The sequence below is a fragment of the Athalia rosae genome, chromosome 6 (genome assembly GCF_917208135.1).
Source record: "Athalia rosae chromosome 6, iyAthRosa1.1, whole genome shotgun sequence".
Lineage (NCBI taxonomy): Eukaryota > Metazoa > Arthropoda > Insecta > Hymenoptera > Athaliidae > Athalia > Athalia rosae.
The window spans coordinates 15526348-15547574 of NC_064031.1; the positions used below are offsets into that span (position 1 = coordinate 15526348).

Sequence of the window (21227 nt, forward strand, 5' to 3'; positions counted from 1 at the left end):
ATATCTTCTCGGTCTGCTTTGAATTAACGATAAAACGAGGCAGCACGATTTTCTCTCGTTGTTAACTTTAGGGGGCGTAGAGGCGCCCTTTGTCTCTAATTTTTAAAAGGTTTTAATTTTTCTTTTGAGTAAAAAGCGGTCGCGCGTATAACTCGAGTCTTCGAGGACAGGGTTCGATCTAACGAGGCTGAAAAATAAAACGAAATTTAAAACGAAGGAAGGAATGAAAAAAAAAATCGAACGACTCCGCGTCGAGGAAAAGCTCTCGTCGGCTGTGCGTCGACGTCGCTATTATTCTATTCGGTAAAATAAATTGATTCGTTAACAAACGTTTCACGTATTCTTCGTAGACTATAAGTATACACGGCGTTCGTTCGTAGGGACGTCATCATTTCCGCCAAATAACGCTACCTGATCGGGGCGCGGAGTCGATCGGAAGGAGGGCAAAACGAAAAAAAAAAGAAAGAAAGAAAGAAAAAAAAAAAACCCGGAAGAGGAAAAGAAAATTGCGTGAAAACGGGAAAAATGGAGCTGCGTTGATTTCTGGGTCGACGCAGAGGAAGCTTTGCAAGTGGAAAGCACACAATTAAATTTTACGGTTAACGCTGGCAGCATGTAATATAAATTAGTTGAGAGACGAATATAACGACCGGTGGCATTGTGCATGTGAACGATTTTCTGGGTTACGTTACAAGTTAATTGAAAAGATAACAATTAGGGTACAAGTATAACGTGTTAGGTGCGTATCGAATAGATTATGCAAATCGTAATTGTTTACGGCGAACACAATCGACGGAGAAAAGTGCTGGAAAAATAAAATTGAAACTCATAAATAAAAGTCAGCGAAAAACAAAGAGGGAATAAATACGGCGGTGATTAACACGTAATGATCGCGTTTCACGGTGTGTAAAAACCGTGTTCGAATCCGCGCTGATAATTACACAGGGGGTTAAGAATTTCACACGGAGGTTCGTGGGGTCGCCCGATTCCTATGCTGTCCTGACCCCGGAGATGTAAAATCTGGACCTTTTAACGCGAATCAATGAAATTTTCGTCGAGAGAGGAGAAAAAAAAAAATATTCCGTCCGATCCGACGACACGGCGAACTTGAAATTATCTGCACTTCGCGGTTGCTCTGCACCATTATCGTTTGACACTTCGAACGGTCGATATGCTCGTACGCCGCTCGTTGCTAACCGGATATTCGATACCTTTCATTTCCGGTAATATCGCAGCGCCCGAGTTCGTTCCAGAAAGAAAAAAAAAAAAAATTTACCCTCCCTCGAGTAGCGAGTAGGTGAGGAGATACGACGATAAATCGGGAAACGCGAAAAATTGACGTTCGAAAAAATTCGCAACGAAATTTCTCTCGTTATCTGTATTTGTAAAAAGAAAAGAACCATCGAAATGACCATTTACAAGTTCTGAATAAATGAATAAATAAAAGTAGCAAAAATATTTAAATTAGTAGGAGAAAAAAAAAAAAACGCAGCGGATCGCGAGAGGTAGATTAGGCAAAAGGTGTAGATCACGATTTGAGGAGCCTTGAAAATATTTCCGCTCCGTTGTTTGAATGTATGATTTGATCTTAGCGCGAATTTGGCATAGATATTCTGTAGCGGTAAGTTTTTGGCTTCGGTTAAAATTCACTTGGAGATAATTATTATTCGAACGGGCGATAGATACTTCGTCTTCTTTCGCCGATGTGTTTACCTCTGCCGGATCGGCGGATGAAATAAGATTTGAAAAAAGAGCGGATTCAAAAAACGAACAAACGCGAACAGAAACCGAGCAAAAAAAGCAATACCGCTGCCAAACGTACAAAAAATATAAACGAGACGTCGTCTCTTGTACCAGATTTGGGAGGACTTGTTAATTACGGAGAGGCGATGAATATCGTGGGTAATTCTTTCGAACGGTGGAAAAAAAATTGTCGATAAAAATTACGAGCGTCGGTTCGATTCCGATTTTCGAGTAGGTGTTCGCGAAAATTTCAACGATCCTTCGACTATCGATTTCGTTGAGAAAGTGTCCGTTGACAATCGCTCTGTAAGAAAAAAAAAAAAAAAGAAAAAATAGAGAAAGGAGGCAAAGAAGGAAAAGAGGACAAAAAAAGAAGCGGCTCGGCGAAAAACCATTCACCTATAAAAATGGCGATCGCATGATCAGATGTGTATCTCTGCACAGAGCGTACGATTGATGATGGAATAATACCGAGTGATCAGGTATTCCGGTAGCGATGCTATACGGGCGTCGGTATACGACCGTGTATCTGGTCGAACAAAAGAGGCGAAAAATTCCTTGAGCTTTTGAAGGAAGTAAGGAGTGCGGATGCCACGTGGCCGATATAATAATCAAGGCCAATGGTTCCCTGGGGCATCGGATCACAGCTGCAAGGTCTCTGCCAAGGTCTCTCACCGTGCACGAGTCCCCCTCTTCCCCCCCCCCCCCCCCCATTATCCTCACCTTCGCCTCATCGTCATAATTTTCTGTTGTATTACATTTATATACACATGTATCACGCTCCGTACATGTTACTATACTATACGTTGTAAGGTATTCGAGTGGTGTTACGTCGGTTATGCAATATTTTAAATACCGCCGCTTTTAGCCGCTCGCATGATATTCGACATTCATATTATAATTCATTCGCAATGTTTTTTCCTTTTTTGTTCTTTCTATTTTTTGGTTCTTTCAATTTTTCAAACACGTGCGAAAATATCACTTCGTTGAACTCGTTCACGTTGTACAGGATTCTCTCGATTTCGTTTTCATTTATTTATTTATTTTTGCAATTGCGATTTTTATTCGCGACCCGCTGCCATGTGGAATTTATCGACGATGAGCGTAAAAAAATAGAAATGCACCGTGACAGGTGAAATTTTTTTTTTGACGGAGCATAAAATATCGATACACGTATGCTGCACTCGAGTGTACGTACGTATGCGTAGAAATTATGTACGCGTAATGGCTTCGGATCAAAGTGCATCTTTTATTTTTCATGCGTATAGATATGCGTGCATAGTGTATACTATAATATTATACAGGCGTGCAGATAAACTTTCATAACGTATATATATCTATATAAGTATAATCTCTGAAATGACGTAATTAGCAATAAAGTCCTAATTAGAGACCGATGACCCGGGAAAAGAAGAAAATACATCGCCTGCAGCTGCATTGAAAAGAATCTCTGTGCGGTTTAATAATCAGCATTCGATTCCAACGTCGTATTTTTTTTACTATAGCTACACATACGTGCGAAACCGCACGTCTCCGCGACCGTCCTTATAAACGTCTGATCGATTTTTCAGAACGATCGATGCTAATCGCGAATCGGAAACTTATTTTTGTTCAATTCCCTATCGAGTAACATTTCATTGATTGGAAAAAATCGAAACGAAACGAGGGAAAAATTGAAAAGCTAGAAATTCAAAGCAAAGAATGACGTGAAAAATCAAAGACTTACTGCAGGGCAGCGTCATTAACGAAATTCAAAGTCGTAATTGCAATATTATAATCATCGTTGAAATGGGAGTTTGGGGGAAAAAAAAATGTGAAAATCTCAAAGAATTCGTTGGTGAAACACGACGGATTCGAATAAAGTTGAAAACTAGAAACACGAATCAAAAAAAATCCGCCCGAACAGGGACTTGAACCCTGGACCCTCAGATTAAAAGTCTGATGCTCTACCGACTGAGCTATCCGGGCCGTTGAAGTCTAGGACGTGGTTGTAATAGACGACCGGTGAATCTTAGAACATCCTCATTTATTATCAAAATAGCTTGGAAAAAAATTGAGAGGACGGGCTGATTTGAATATTCGAATCGTTCGATCGGACAGAAAATGATCATCTAGCGAAATAAAAATTTTAACCGAATTATTTACTGAACGATTTTTTTTTTTCACAAGAATGCAGAAAATTTGATCATTTTTTTTTTCTCACAGAGTACAGAGCGAGGATTTGATTCTGGAACAATTTGACAATCGTTCGGAATTATCCGCATGACACGTGTATATTACAGGTAAAAATATGTCGGCGATAAAAATTTTGATTCACCGGAGTTTAACGTGTTCGTCCTCCCACGTTTCTCACCGTATAAGTAAGGCTCGCCAATCGAGGGCTCGTGATTCGATATATCTCGTATTTTCAATATTACGGATGAATATACATCGGATTGCAAAATGGCAAAATAACATTGAAGAGAGATAAATTTTCTACGAGAAAGGTATGTCGTTCGAATAATACGTTACGTGCGCATGTTTTTTTAGGCGTATATAGGAGAGTTCAAATTTGGCACGTAGCGGGTAAACACTTTGAAAATAGAAATTATTAATACGGATGTTACATATTTTTTTTTTTCTTCGATTTTTATTTTTTCATTCTTCGGAAGATCAGATGCGCGCATATTTTCAATAATTTCTCACCAATGTACACGCAACTGCGTCGGGAAAGCAAAAAAGCAGAAAAAATCAACCCCCAAGAACTCGGAATCGACGAAATTTTAATTCGACAATGAGATAAAATATGAAAATTAATTAATCGAACGCGCTCAACGGACTTTACATATTGTGTTGGTATAAATTATCGATCGTGACCTCGTCTTTGTCAATTTTAGATAATTTAATCACGGTATACCTATTAAATTAGGCATATATTTATCGTCGTTACGCGAGTATACGCCGTTCGACGAGACTGATATACACGCTCGTATACACGTGTATACGAATAATATATTTTCGGTGGAAAATTCGACAAGTTGTTTGTTGATTATACACTGGCGCGGACCTTATATCGGTGATTAGATTACATTGAATAATTCCCGCAAACTCGCCACTAATTACTAATTAGTAAATGCAGCGGCGCAAGCTCTGTCTTCGGATCTCCGACCCGTCGATAACAAACTGTGAAAAAAATAACAAAAATAAAAAAGTAACAAAGAAACAATCAAAAATATAGCAGCCCTTCGAAAGGGGCGTCGAAGCTTGATTAGGTGCGGTAATAATTTTTATGTTTTACGATCTCACCGGGAGGCTGGATTCGCGTGACAAATTAGCTGTGAAAATTATCGCTGTCGTATAACGCGACATCGTTACGTTGATGAAAATTGTAAAAAGTCGCGCGGTTACGCGTCCACCTGTAACCTACGCGAAAATAAAAATAATTCTAAAAGCAGAATTGCGGATGTTTTAAATAAATCATCCACCTTGGGTAACTCCTTTGTTAATATAAATCACGTCATACACCAACACCGGGAGTGTGTCTAATATTGAGAACTTGACACATAGGGAAAAGACGCCTGGCCCGGGTCCAACCCGATCTCGCCTTGAGATGCCTATCCAAAGAGAGAAATAGAAAATCGGAGAAAAACAGATTGGGAACCGCGAGCTGCGATCTTAGCATCTGGACGCCAGCGGGCGCCCGTGCTCTACGAAGAAGAAGAAGAATTATCGTTAGCGCATTTAGAGACGAAAGCTCGCGCGCGTGCAGCTCAAATCGAGAGATGAACGAATTGCAGAGGAATATAATATGAGAAGAAAGAGAGAGAAAGAAGAAATAAAAAAAATAAATAAATAAATAAAAAAACGAGTCGTTTCTTTTTCCTTTTTTCTCTATCGTAGGTATTGCACAATCGGTCGTTACGAAATTCACGTGTTGCTATTCGAACGACTCCGAATGTCCGTGAATTTCAGAGGATAAAATAAAATCGAAAGATTCGCTCGGGCTCCGGAAGAGTTATCTTATTTTCTCCGACGGTGATTGAAATTCATCACCGACAATGAGTGCAGAGAGCGCAATACACGCGTGTACGGGGTCCGGCCTCGCGTATCGCCGACTGAAATCTGGTACTAGAATCAACGGATATTTTATAACCAAATGTTAATCCGGCGAACTTGTGCGCTAGACGGTGTATGGAGAACGCGGGAATAAAGGGAAAAAAAAAAAGAATTGAAATAATATTACTTATTCATGACTCGGTTAAACCGGATCGCGTTATTTATTTCTAATCCGAACAGATAACGCTGCAGGGTATCGCAGAGACGGCAGACAGAAATAAAACAAACGAGATAAAAATATTAGAGAAGAAGTCTATTCAATTCGAAAAAATTACTCCACACCTAGCCATTCCATTTTCGATCGGATGGTAAAGTGGACGAGTTTTTAGACAATTTTTAGGAATTTCAAATCGCGAGGTACTCTACTCGGTCGGCCCGATGCACGGATTCTTCCTCACATTCCGGAGGAACACCTCGGGACCGAATGGAATTTGGAGGGAGGAAGGAGGAGTATAAAGAAGCGGTGCAGTCGTAAAAGATTACATACAGAGACGTCGGTGGCCGGAGCTGCAGTAGCCTGGAAAGGCAACAACGATTTCCGATCTCGTGGCGTACGGTAGTACGTCTAAATTTGAATCTTTTGTCAGTGAGATGCCGGGTGATTAACCCAGAAAGTCCAGTGATCTACGGAGTGTCGAGCCTCCTCCTCCTCCTCCTCCTCCTCGCTCCGCACCATGAAATCTTTTAAAGAGGAGAACACGACGATAGTGGCTGTACTATAACCTCCTGGGCCGCTTCGAAACCGCAAAAAGATGGCAACAGGCCAAACCGAGCGAGTCGCAAATATACCTTACCTTAGTTTTACGCCCCATCCAGCACTTTAAAAAGTGGTTCGGACCCCCCGCCCAGCTGACGAAAAATCCCTCCCAAATTCTTTGCCAAAGGGCAACAGTTAGGAATCCCAGATGACGCCACACGCTTGTCAAAGAAATAGAACGCTTTAAAGGGAGGGGACGAAAAAAAAAAACAAAAAAAACGACGAACAGGGTTTCGCTCCCAACGAAAAGTGAAGTATTCCACCTACATTCGTTCTCTCATAATCCGCTTCGGGGTGGTCGATGGCTATGTCCAAAACTGCGAGGGCGAAAATGTCTGCACTGTTTCGTTTTTTTTTTCCGTTCTTTTTTTCTATTTTGCTGCACGTCGAAACAACAGGGGGATCGTTGAAGAGTTCGATCCGTCCATTTTCAGCTTGCAGCGAATTCCGAGTTTGAGTGCTCGGTGATTAAATATACCGCGCGTACAGCTTCTGTGCGAGATTCGAAAGTGGGAAATACGAAGGAGGTAGAGGCGCGGTGGAAGCGAGACGTTGGAAAAGAGGAAAACGAAGGGGAAAAAAGAAAAATGAAAACGATGTTGAGATAGCTGCATTGCCCCGGGTGGTTGGGTACTCTCGAGTGTTTGCGGGGTGATTCATGAGTTTGCGTCAACGGTTCAGAAGTGCCTTGTGCAGATGGCAGAATACCAACGCCGGCTTACGGAGAGGCTTTTACGTGCCAATTCATACTTGAACTTCCGTTAAATGCGATGAATAAATTCGCGTAAATCTTGAAAAGTACGAAAAAAGGATTTCTCAAAACCGCATCACTTCGTAACCCCACGTACTCGCGAAGTTTCCCTTCACGCTACACTTTAGTTGACACATTTTATCGATCGGATGCGAACTTTCGACGATCTTTAATCCCTCCCAATTTCATCCCTCCGTACTGTACCGCAAACTCGCACGCAATTGTCCGAGGAATTTTGTTGATCTCGACCGTAACTGAGACACCCGGTCAATTTTTCATTTCGTCGTCCTCTCCGTCTGAGGTCACCGAAAATTGGTCCAGATAATTTTCAACGTTCGACTGACGTTGGGGCAAAAATTTTCGGGAATTCAAGCTCCAATTTTCCCAAGTCATCTGCCCGGCTAGCTCAGTCGGTAGAGCATGAGACTCTTAATCTCAGGGTCGTGGGTTCGAGCCCCACGTTGGGCGTATATTTTTTTCGCCCACCCTTCCCCGAAAGTTCAGTGACCCTTAGCCCAGTTGTTGGATGAAATAATCTCGGTGCCTTATAATAGTTCGGTGGTTAGACGACTGCCTACTCAAAATCTTCAAATGCGATCTCTAATCGGCCCGTACGCGATGGTTTTCGAGCCAATAACGCCCAGGGTTTTACGAACTTTATTATCGTCCGTGGATGTGGTTTCGATTCTAACACACGTCCTTGTTTGCGTTTCCCACGTGTTACTACACAACGTGCGTGTAATGTGGCAACCGGCAGACCACGTGTTGTTCGTTGACGTTACGAAAGATTCGACCAGTTATTATCGCGTTATTAAGAATCGTAGGCTGCTACTAGAAAAGAATCTTCCTCTACGACGGGGGTGTCGATGAAAAAAAAATGTTTCATCTCTTTTCTCAAATAAATAAAAAGGTGTCGGAGTTCGGAGCGCGTCGTGCGATCAATTTAAAATAGATTTGAGTCGACTTTGTTTCATTAGAGAGGCGAGTGATCAACGAGCGAGCGATCTGTAAATATGTTACAAATAATCGCGCATATAACAATCGGACGTATCGGGTAGTATATAAATTAGATTGTATAAAACTGAGGATAGGAATAAACCGGGTATAGGTATGCGCGAGGAGGTACACGGATTCTACCATACGTCTACATACATATGTATATAACGGTGCACGTGGCTAACCTAATTTACGGAAATAATCGAGTGACCGTTGCACGTGTAGGTATATAACCGATGAATCTAGGTGGAGGCATGCCACCAACGACACTAAATATACGCACGCGTATATATTACCAACACACGCGCTTTACATACCCGTATGTACACGCAACTCTTATAGAGACGCACGCACGCACGCAACGCAACAAACAAAACTACGAACACAAGTAAACCTGCACTGGCGTAGCTCGTTGTAAAAAAAAAAGGAGAACGAATATCGGAGCTGCAAGCTCGCGAATTGATTTTTTCCGATACACGTCTACCCAATTTCGACTTTTTGATTTCAGAGAGCAAACGGCGAGCAGCGTGACGTTGAAAATTGATAGAATTTTTAGCGTGATCGCGTGCAAAATCATGAGATACGCGGGATCTACGACAATGATGGGAAATCGCGTGACGATCGTGCTGAAGAAGAAAAAAAAGGGAAAAAAGATGGATTGGAAAAAAAAAGGGTCATTCGTCGATCATCGTTAAATACGTAGCACGGATGATGCGGCGTTCAGACCATTCGTAGTTTTCTTTTCTTTTCTATTTTTCTCTATTTCTTTCTATTTTCCTTATCTGATTTTTATACTCGACACTCGTGCACGTGGTTTACGGTACTACACATCAGGCATCGAACGCGGGTAAACCGCACGTGCACTTCGCATACAACACCACGCTCTTGCAATTCTGACTTTATAAATCCCGTAAAATGGCAAATTATTCACTCGCGATACTCAATGTATACGGTGTTGATAGAATAATTATTAGCTATTATTAGCGTATCGTTGACCATAAGTGTTACAATTCGCGGGGACACGCAGCTGCAACGAATAAGGACGACTGTTGGAAGTCCTTCCTCTTACCGCTTCGACTTATTTGGCAAAAAAAATTGTCGAGTCGGATTTTCTTTTTTCTTTTGCATTTATTCTTCATACCACAGATGAATCTCGCTACTTCCGAAGCTGAGCTTTCGAAATAGTTTTTGGTTTTTTTTTTCTCTTCATCTGTGACGTAAAAATTTTCACACAACGAGTCGTTTCCGACGCTGCACGATGTTTAGTGTTATAAAACACCGTTTTACGACCCATTCCCATGGTGAGAAGAATCAGGGAGACCGCCGGATTACCGAATGCAAAATTATGTTTTTTTTTTTTTTCTTTGAGATAGTCAACACACACAGAAAATACATCTCTATAGGTTATGGGGAACAGCTGCAGCGGATTATATATTTATGTAATTTGGTGATAAATGGCTCTCCTGATCGCGACCGATGCAGATTTCGTATAGAAACGCTATCACTTTCGTTAATTTGTATTTCCATTGAAAAAATATCAGGACAATTTTTGAAAACGAAAGATCGAAATCATCTTTTCTCCCTTATCATATAATCGACTCTATCTTTCTATTTTTTTAGAGATTCGTAAAATTTTTTACTTTTTTTTTTTGTAGCCAGTTAACGTAATTTATCTTATACCCGATATAGTTATTTTCTACGCTTAAAAATAACGTTATTCTATTTCCCGCATAGCGCTCGTAAAAACGCCCCCTCTGAAAACCTGTTGTTCCTTTGGTTTAAAATTAAACATCGTATCCGATAAAAATATCGTAGAGCTCGCAATGTCGAATTTTCGTTTGTCCCATTCAAATATGCTGTAAATTATTAATTTCCGATTTTTTTTCTCTTCTCATTCTTTTGGAAGCCGACGGTTTACAACGCGCGGAAATTTGTTCTGTTTAACGGCGCGTAACAACATAAAATAGATAAATGATCTGAGAGATTTTGAAAAATTGAAAGAACCTTGGGAACGGGCCTTCGGACTGCTTCTTCTACGCCGGAGTTGCTTTGTTTCTTTTAAATTGTCGTGAATTCTTTTCCTCTTTATTTTTATCAAAAAAAAAATTTTCGTCCCGGCTACAAGTACGGTCGTTCGTTCGGTGTAAAAATTTCGGCTAACGAAACGGAAGGGATCGAGATTATAGTTTCGCTATTTTCATGGCTAATAATTTGGAGCGGGGACGGAGTTGCGAACGGGTTAAAATTCATGATAAACGTCGCTATCGTGGAACACTCGGTTATCGCGTATCTCAGGGGGGGGGGCTCGAAGGGTCGAAGGTATCGAAAAACACGCCGCTGCTAAAGCATACGTAATTTTGAATCCATTTGTAAAACCGATTCCGGGCACGTAACGAACCGTTAATAACCCGCAACTAAACCGAGACCAACGAATCGACATCGACCTCCCTCTATTACGTGTGTGCATATAAATAGTGATAATATATTATATATATATATGGACATATAACGTATACGTAGACGACGCCACATAGGAACTTTCGGGTATATAACCCTTTTTGCGGCGTGAAACGTGCTCGAATAGTTAAACACGCCGAGGAACCGATCGAGCGTCGAATCGTTGCTCCATTACAAGTGCGTGACCCGCTTTTCTCTCGGATTCTCTTTCGTTATTCGCCTACCTCAGCCTTCGTCCTGCTCGTATAATTTTTCCTTTTTCTTTCCTTCTCGCTTCCCAGATCGCGGTGACCGAGGTCACGGAAAACCTCCGCAACCTGTACCATAATCGAAGGAGAGTCCATAAATTACAAACAATTTTTGTATTTTCGGTGGACGAAATTTCGCCAGACGGATCGGCGATGCAGCAACGCTCGCTCGTTTGGTTCCCCATTATTTATTAACCGGTCTCTGGATTCACTAATTGGTATTCTTTGGTCGTTGGTTTTTTTTTTTTCTTTTTTTTATTTCTTTTTTATATTCCGGTGACCACTTTTCTCGTCTTCTGTGGATCAATTCCCGCCTTGTCGAGTTTGAGAAATAGGCATATTTTACGTCAGTCGGTTTGGAGAACTTTGGAGAACGTATCGCGCAACACGCGTAACGTGTCGGGGTCCGTCCATCTTAATTAGATTTGGACGGTCGGAATCCTAAATGGAGTGTTCATAACCGGTGCCAAGATGCACGTCGATAAACTCGAGCTTGTCAAAATCCGGCTGACTCTAATTGCCCGATTGCTTCGCGTCGTGGTCGGTCAAAAAATTTAAGAAATTAAAAAAAAAACATAAAAACTGTACGGAGAAAAAGGATCACTGGACAGGGTCCATTCGATCCTCGAGGTCGTCGATCAACGCGATTATGAGAAGCCGTACGGTCATCGGAAGCGTTGGAGACACGCGACGAGGGATTTATATGTATATCAATCGGTGAATAGTTTCTCTTTTACGATATCGAACCTTGAGGAATATTAGGATGGCGAGCAGCTGTCGTTGTCTCGTCGGATGCGACGATGTATTACAATAATACAAATTTACATCAACCGAACGAACCGCGATGATCGTGAGACAGGAGAATGGCCGCGGAACAATCGGAACACGGAAGAAGGAATTACACAGAGCTGAACGCGTTATGCCGGGCGGTCATTGAAAAGCGAGAAATAAATTTGAAAAAAAAGTTTAAGCAAAATAAAAAGAAACGGCGAGCGGCGGTCGTACGCGAAGAATCGAAAAGCATTCGGACGCGTCTGGAATATGAAAGAAGTCGCGGGTGTATGCGCAGAGAAATGCCGGAGGTAAAAGGCTCGGCGGGTCAATTTATCGTTAGATTTTTAACTCGCGTGTAGTTTCAAGTTCGTTAAAATCGTTGGACGGTAAGAGACCGGCGTTACTTCCTCGATACTGACGTCACTTGACAAGTACACGTGTTTCTCACGTGGTCGAAGAAAGACAAATAGAGAAGGAGAGGAAGCGGATAAGTGAACTAATAATGGATTATGTCACTGGGGGGAGAGTTCTTTTAGTTTTTGAGACGAGGGACGACGGTTTAATACTTCTCTTTTGTTGTTCTTTATATAAACTTTTCAGTGAGAGCACAAAGTAGCGAACTTTGAACTTACCAGTTCAAAGAAGATTTTCATCGCCGCGGTGTTGACTCGGCGCAATCTCGCTTCCGATAAGAGTTCGACCCTCTCTCATTAAGAGCCGGCCGTCCTACGACGAATTTCGAAAGACAATAGCGCTTCCTCAATTTTCACTTTTTCAAATTTAGGAAAGGGCGAACTCGACGTCTTCCGAAGACCTTCTCACCTTACCGTCGGAGAGAACACACTCCGGTCGTCGGAAAACTCCAAACTGCTCAGAATATTATCAGAAGAAAAAAGAAATTACGTTTAACCGTTGGGACAATTTCGCTCCGACCAAATCTTACGTAAGGAGAGGTGATGAACTCGGTGGCGCGCAACCCGCACCCGGTGCATCCCCGGGGCACGCGGTGTGCGATTTTAATGGTCCAGGTCGGCTGGGTGGTGAAGGACGATCGAAGAAGAAGATCGCCTAGGAGCGATATTCCTGTTTTCTTTTTTCAACGTGAAACGAGCGTTACGCGAATGCGTGAAAACTGATACATACCGAGAGTGGAATACGTAACAGCTTGAAGTCTGGCCGACTGAACCGAACCGGCGGTGTTATCTCGCCGTCTAATCTCTAAGCATACATCTGGGGCAAACGTGGATCAGTGGTTTTTGTTTTGTATTGTGTTGTCGGAGTTTGTGCTCGCGGCGTTCAAATACCAGTGTTTCAGTGTTGGGGTATGTCTATTAGATGTCTTATCGTTCCATGACCTGCAGCTTGCAGCGGCAGCGGCACCAGCACCAGCACCAGCACCAGCAGCAGCAGCAGCAGCAGCAAAAGTAGCGTATACCAGAAACAGCGACGACAACAACAAGACACATTGTCGATTGTACGCCAAGTAACTCCGCGTCGCCAAGCGCAATCACCTCTACGCCGTGTCCCCGATTCGATCTCTCGCTTCACTTCGGCGTACAATTTTCGAACAGCCCCTTCGAAATTGACGAATCTACGCCCCCCCGTGCGGAGGGGATGAAAATGAGAGAGAACGGAGGAAAATTCCAGTTCCCTGATAACTTTTTTATACATCGAACAATTTCGCCTCGGTCGGATGAAAAATTCAAGAGTTCGATATTAGCTCCGACGTTTACACGGATCATTTTCACGTTCTCAGACGTCCGCGCAACTGACGAGAGAAATGGGTTAATTGAAAGCGAGTGTAAACGATGTTTTTGCTCCTGGCGCCACTGGGACGAAACCGATGCGTGTTCGATACGTCGATATCAAAGTTTCACCCGGTGCATGGAATTTATTCAGCGATATACGTACGTACGTACGCTCGCTATGGTGTGCACATGTTTTCGTATCTACTGTGCTCATAGTTTTATTTTTTTATTTTTTTTCATTTTTTTCATAATTTTTTGTTGCTTTATTAAAAGCGTTCCACTATATTGTAACTTCGCTATGATACGCATGTGTTGATCCACTTATAGTGTATATTTTTTCACTCTACGCGTAAACAAGTACAATAAATTATCATAGCGTATACAGCGAGCGTAATTGTTTTTAATTTCATCGTCGGTATAAAAATGAAAAGAAAAATATCATTTCGCATCCATTATATAGGTAACTGAATACGTACCGCGATAGATAAAACCGACGTAGTTGAAAAAAGAAAAATCTACAGCAATAAAATGTTGGGCTTCGCATGTACGCGTATTACCTGTATCCGTTTGAATATCGTTTCTAATTTTCATCTCGTGTTTAGCCAATTAGCCTTTTTATCTCGGCCGTTAATAACGGTTGCTCCGAGTGTAACCTTTTCTTTTTTTTTTTTTATTCCTCTCCTTTTACCGACTCGCACGGCGAACCGATCGCACAAGGTAGATGGGTAGATGTCGAACATAACTGAAAACTCGAAGTTTTTTCATTTTCCGAATACCCGGCGCAACGGAAGAGGAAATAAGAAAAGAAACGGCGATCGCATTCCCTCCCTTTCGATTGTGAAAAAAAAATGTTCAGATGCGATTTATAACGCGAGATAAAAATTTATCACATTATAACGTTTACGTTGAAAATTATGACGAAAATATGATCGGTGTGAGTTATGAAGAAATAATAGTCGAACGATATCCCCCCCACACACGTGTTACACGTATAATGTAATGCACATGATAATGAGTGCTCGTATCCTGCGACACGAAAATAATAGGTTACAACGCACACAAGTTTTCGCTCAAAGTACGCACGTACGTATAAATCGACCCGTGTCTCGTGTTCTCGTGTGCGCGTGTAGACGATACCGTGATTCGTCGATGCATTGTTATTATGCCGTCTGCTCGTCCGGAGCATATAGGATATCGCATTCGAGATAATTGTTATACTGTTATTGCCACATTTCCTCCCGATTAGCATATTCGGAGCAAACTGGATTCCAGATACAAAACAGTTCACCATATCTCTTTTACTTCCGGATAAATAAAAAATCACGTCACAATACGAATTATGTATTACGTGTATGTACACGGTACACATACATGTATACGCGCTGCCGCCAGCTACGCACTCCGTCCAGCGTAAAATCACCCTCGAGTACGGTGACGCGATTTAATCGCGCAACTCCTGAATTTTCACGAGGATTTTTTCGATCGCGGAAATTTCCACCGCTATTTATTGTTTCGAAAAAAAGTTCTCGACTTTCCGGACTGGGGGTGGAGGAGGGAGCAGAGCGATATAGGTAAACGTATACGTACACACACACACGCTTATAAAACGATAACTTTATCTCACTGGCGTTCTAATATCGTACGCTCAGATAGGTAATATATTACAAATGTGTAAAAATTTGTTTACACGTAAAACCCGACGTACCCTATGCGTGTACGGTAGGGATAAGGTACGTAAAAATTATTTCTCAATTATCTACCTTCGATTAATTGACGGATAAACCGTGACGTCGACCGGAAGTGCACATACAGTACGGGGGTAGGGCGTTAAATGTACACGTAACTTTATATTAATCGTATAGCCCAGATGATAACGCGGGATGCCTTCGTTTTTTTTTTTTTCTCTTTCTTCTCATTACCGCGGTGATGCGAAATATTACTGGAGCGAAAGAAAAAAGATTGAACAAGATGAAATTTTTCAAAGAAAATACAAGTTTATTTTTTTTCTCCTCGTCACCGCTTATTGGCCGATTGCCGAAATTTTACTTGAGCAAGAGAAAAGAATTATATCCTTCGAGATATGCTCGAAGAAGATTCTTTTCAAATTTTTATTATTAAACGCGATACCACGTAGATATGATAAAATATCTGTCGGAAAGAAGCGATTTCAATTGACGAATAAATAATATGTTCGACGTGAATTTTTAATTTCGATATAGTTTTGAAATTTTTTTTACGAGCAAATTAGAATTGATTTGATAAAATAAAAAGAAGAAATCAATTCATATCGTGGGTCGTTTATTGTACAGTATTTATACTGCAGCGAGTTTATAAAAATCAAAAGAAAATATTCGAACGACAAAAAAAAAAATGAAATGAAATAAATCGAAAAAAGCTCCGGCGAACCTGTTGCATGTCATATTGATTGGGGTCGATGCCCCGTGTCGTAAATTTGTCCGTAAATCTCGCAATGGGTTTTATAGAAAGAAAATATAGTTCATAAAATAAGTATTTCGATATTCGGTCGTGTGAAAAAAAAAAAAAAAAAGGTAGACAGACACCGCAGAACGGGAGTTAGATTTTCTAATCTGGTTGTAAAAAAATTGTTGAAGAAAATTATCTCTTTCGTAGATTATCCCGAGATACCGAATAGAAAGATTAATCGATGGATAAAGAAAACAAAAAAAAAAATCATCTTCGAACTATCGAATACATTTAATTGATTCAAATTAGAATGGTTTTTCCATAGGAGTTTGGGCCGTGGTTCCGAATGATGCAAATGACACAGAAATCAATATCGTTGTTGTAATTTATTTTCGTGGCATATCGACGCCCGTTGATCGGATCAGGTGATGGAATATAATTTATCCATTCGACGAACGCGCCCGTACATCAGACGGTTGATTAAAGTTAAATAAATTGCGATGTCATATCGCGCTAGTAGGCATAACTAAAATCTTAAGGAACAGAGTGGGTGGTCCGTGGGCGGAGGTGATTCTTCTAATATCGCGAGCTTTACATACGTGCCGGATTAGCCTCGGGGATTTAGGCGGTCAAGTTGAAAATCGGTCCCGATCGCACCGTAGGTATAATTGGGATTCGAACAACGAGAAATTTGACAAACATCCTTCCTTTTTTCCTCCTTTTTTCTCCAATCGGCCCCCCAATCGTCCCAATTGCGAAGAGTTGGTTGGCTCTGCACCGCAGCGCCCGTCTCTAGTTTTCTATTACATAAATTGTGGGGCGATAATTCTATCGCGGAAATTTCTAAGCGATCAACAAGTGCAGCTTTTGACTCCTGTTATATACGCGCGCACACACGTTACTCTGCAGAGACGCATGCCTGTAAACACATATGATCCGTGTACAGACTATACCTATATTTGCTACACGTGCCGGTATATTGCGCGTCTGGCTTCGGAAACTCCTATGTCTCCTCTATGCACGACGTACGAGTACATATATACTTGCAGCATCTATACGTATCAACGAAGTGCGTATCATTACCTAGGCGATTAAATGTGCACGGTTTTAATTTCGCAAACATGTTTGTTTTTTTTTTTTTCTCGTCCTATCGTGGCCGAAATGAGACGGGCGGTTCGATCGCGATGAAAATTTCAGAGAGCGAAGATCGACCAACGGGCGGGGTTGGGGGCTTCTCCAGATTTTATATCGCGAGCGAGCGCGGATAATTTTTCACCGTTGAAATTCGGAACTTGACCCTCGTTCCTCAAAATCTATCTCTATTCACACATCCGCCCATTTCACGCCACGTAACGCCAGCGTATCTTCGCACCGGTCGCCATATTGTTGATCGGATTCCTGGTTATTTACTCCTGAAATACAAAGCTCGACGCGATACGAACGCACGCAGCTTAACGTATCCCACGTCATGTCGCGGTGTTTCGCGTGTTCCTTGATTTATTTGCAGAAAATTTACCGGACGACGGCTTCGCGGTGTTGAGGCTACGTCGCGGTCACACCCCCACCCCCCCTGTTATGCAAAGCGTATAATTCGACCGGAATATGCTCGCGGTAAACAGGTGTACGAGCGAGCATGGGAAATTTCGCGCCAAAATTTTCGCGAGTTTCGTTTTTCCCTTTCTTTTTCCGCGCCGATACCCGACGGTCTTATAACTTTGGAGTCTGTAGCGTGCGCGCTGATAAATTAGCTACCTATACATGTTTTTATTTTTTCAATTCTATTTCCACGGTGGAGTGACCCAGTTTTTTGTATTTTTACTTGTTTATCCATAACCCTCGAGGAAAAAATCTCGTAAATCGTCAAGACTTGTACGCACCTATATTTAAAATATACACCTATTATTTTCCGGGATGTTTTTCAATCGTCTTCGCGAAGTGACGAGTAGCGAATCGAAATTATTTGAGATTCAACTGACGCGACGTGATTTTATGTTTCATAAAATTTTCCAAGTGCCGTAAGACAGAGAGAAAGAAGGAGAGATGAAAAAATGGGGGTCTGCGAATCCATTGACTCGATGACATAATTACCGTGAACGTTATCGGATATCACGGGGTTAATTACCTAATTAACATACTGTGCCAATATGTAATATACTCGGTTTGTTTCATCTGCATGCCCTTTCTCCGTTCGGGTCGCGTCGTTTGGTTTTCTTCTGATTATTTATTGATTTATTCATTTATTTTCGTTCGTTCGTTTCATCTCATTTATATCCGTCTTACAAGAGAGAGAGAGAAAGATAGAGGGGAGCGTTTTTTCTCTGCGGTAAGAATTTTTATCGAAAAGCGAGTATATTATAGGTACACGTATGTATACAGCTTTTTAACATATAATCGCTTGTACATGGTAAACAATTGATAATGGTATAACGAGGACGAGAAAAATATTAAACAGAAAGAATTTCAGGGGAGTAAAGATAGCGGAATTAAAAAAAGATTGGAATGCAGGCGACAGAGAGATGCGACGAATGAGATAATTTTCGCACGAATTTTTTTTCAACGAAAGAACAGTTGGAACGAAAAGAAATAAAATTGCAGGATTCACATTTCCTCGATATTCGGCACAATAATTTTAAGTACCTACGCGTAATCTCGATGGTTGGATGAAAGAAGGAAAGAACGAAGAGAAAAAAAAGTAATATTCAATTTTTGCGGAGGAAGAAACTTTCGATGGTTACGAGCACCGAATCTTTGCTATATACCTTAGCGGCGAGCTTTATCGCTCGTATCAAAAATTCAGAATTTCCTTTATTCGACAGAATTATGATGCCGAATCAGCACCGATAAAGGCGTAAGCAATTTTTAGAAATATATATTCGCTTTACCCCTCATAATTCATCGACGCCGGATAAAAGGGATGGAGTAAAACGAGGAGGAAATCGTATTTCCAAAAATCCGTGCTCGCGTCTCCTTTTTTTCCGGATTCTAATAAAAATCGAAAACCGATTTCCCGTATTCGAACAGACCTGACTCGAGATATTTCTCTCGTTGGAGAAAAAACGGAAAAAAAAAAAACGAAAAACAAAAATAAACACAAGCAACTTGAAATTCGTCCCTGAAATTTGAATGGATGCATGCGCATCCGACCGGCGAATTATCGAGTCATACCCTATCAGTGGTTCGAAAAAAGCGCGAGATGTTTCGCGATTGTCATCTCCACTCTCGTCCGCGTCCATATCGTATGTGCACGTTTATGTGATATATTCGGAGTTCTCTAACGTAGACCAAATCGCAAACTAGTTATATACCAACGTATGTACATACTTACATACCTATATATATACATATGTATATTTCGCTGGCACTTTGGCGCCACTCATAATGAATGCCAGTCGTCGAAGGAACAAAAATACGCGAAGGTCTCTTCGCCTCTCGTCTCTTGTCTCTTCTGTCTCTTGACTTATGACCAGAATTTCCCCTCCACGGTTTAACGTACGTGTGAATCCAAATGGCTGTATGGTGTGTGTATGTCGTTTGCTTTTCTGCACACGTACTATCCCACTCGCCTATCTGCTCATTAACCGCGTAAATCGCTGTCACGTTTTTAACGTTGTCGAAAACTGAGGCGTACGCTGCTACGGGTGGCCCTTATTTGGGACGCGGAGAAAGTTTCGCTTTCCTGCCGCCCCCCCTCCCCCGGAGGACCGATTTTCAATTACTTTTCCCACCCTCATCAAACATCATACAACGATGCGGCAAAAAAGCGAATAGAGTCTGAATCGAAAGCTCCGAAACTCGACGAGAATTTTTGCAATAGAAAATACTGAAAATTCATCTACTGAAACGGGACCGAATTACCCACTTTGTTTTTCTCCGTGCTTGCATGCCACCGAGTTAATTGTGCAGTCGCAAGATATTAACTCGCATAATTTTAACTATACACGAACACATACGTGCGTACGAACGTATACGTGCACAATAGTGTGAGGCAAACCGCACGCGCGTGCCGCGATAAACAACAATACGCCGAGCAATAAACAGCACAAGCAGATGATATCAGATTATAAAATTATTTGTTTATATTTTTAGATCTCTCCAAGGTTGAAGAAACGATAAGATGGAAAAAGGGAGGGGAAATGTGAGAAAAAAAAAACTAACTAACAATAAGGAGATAAATCGCGATGCTCCGTACTTGGTCATTTTTTTTTTTTTTTTTTTTTTTTAAAAAAAAAGGAATCCAATTACGGAATTTTTTTCTTCGGTAATTATGTGTATATTTATACGACAAACGTTGAGTCATCGATAGGTTGAATAAACAGCGAGTAGTTGAACCGAAAAAAGAACCGAAAAATTAAATATATTTTAGCTGTGTAAAAGCGAGAGAAAGAAAACGGGAGCTTAATTATGAGATATGTTAATTAAAAGAAGAAGAAGAAGAAAAAAAAAGAAAAACTTGCGGATGAATAATCATGAGTGGATTCTTACTTCATATTGGTGTTTTGATATCGGAAGAATGTAATTTTTTCGAAATGACAACCACTGCTGTTTACCGGAGAGACAGAGGGACTATAAAACGACTAGAATGGCTAAATGTATGCGTAACACTTGCTAATTTATGCGCGGTGTGTCATGTCTGCAATTCGGGCGTAATACGCGCGCGTCTTATACCAGCTGATGCAAATTTCGGATTTGGAGAAGCTGAATAAATCGCTCGTTCATAGAAAATTTGCCGCTTGGCGGTAATCATGAACAACTTCCCCGGAAAATTAATCGGCTCATCGACGAAAAAGAAAAGGTGCAATCAGTTAAGGTATACATTCTCTACTAGGGTGGGTTGAAGAAGAATTTTCAAACGTGGAAAAAATTTTTTACTTGATATTTTGAGGTAGCCCACTCATTTTTGAATAAATAATTAATCAAGTGGGGTACTTCCAGCGAAAAAATTCGATTTTTGAGCAAAAAATAAATCATCGTTTCAATTGGGTTTAATATGCTTTTCTTACGTATTTTGACCTCAGGAATCTGAATCTGAAAGAAAAATTGATCTATCTCTAAAATGGACCGAGTTATCGCAAAATTTCACCTTTTAGGGGTCAAAAAAAAAAAATTTATTTTCTAGTCTATATTAATGTAATTTGAGCTCAGGAATTCGAATCCGGAAGAAAAATTGATCTGTCTTGAAAAATGATCGAGTTATCCCCATTTTTATGCGATTTTTTGCATAAATTTGAGGATAT

At 41.1% G+C, this 21227-nt stretch overlaps 1 protein-coding gene and 2 non-coding genes across 3 annotated transcripts in view; 1 reads left to right on the forward strand and 2 right to left on the reverse strand.

Moving 5' to 3' along the window:
- The window catches only part of LOC105683222 (sestrin-1), a 92900-nt gene that overhangs the window by 33413 nt on the left and 38260 nt on the right, over window positions 1-21227 (reverse strand). The window lies entirely within an intron of this gene.
- Trnak-uuu lies at window positions 3639-3711 on the reverse strand. Its single transcript has one exon. It is a non-coding gene; the product is annotated as a tRNA-Lys (tRNA).
- Trnak-cuu lies at window positions 7742-7814 on the forward strand. Its single transcript has one exon. It is a non-coding gene; the product is annotated as a tRNA-Lys (tRNA).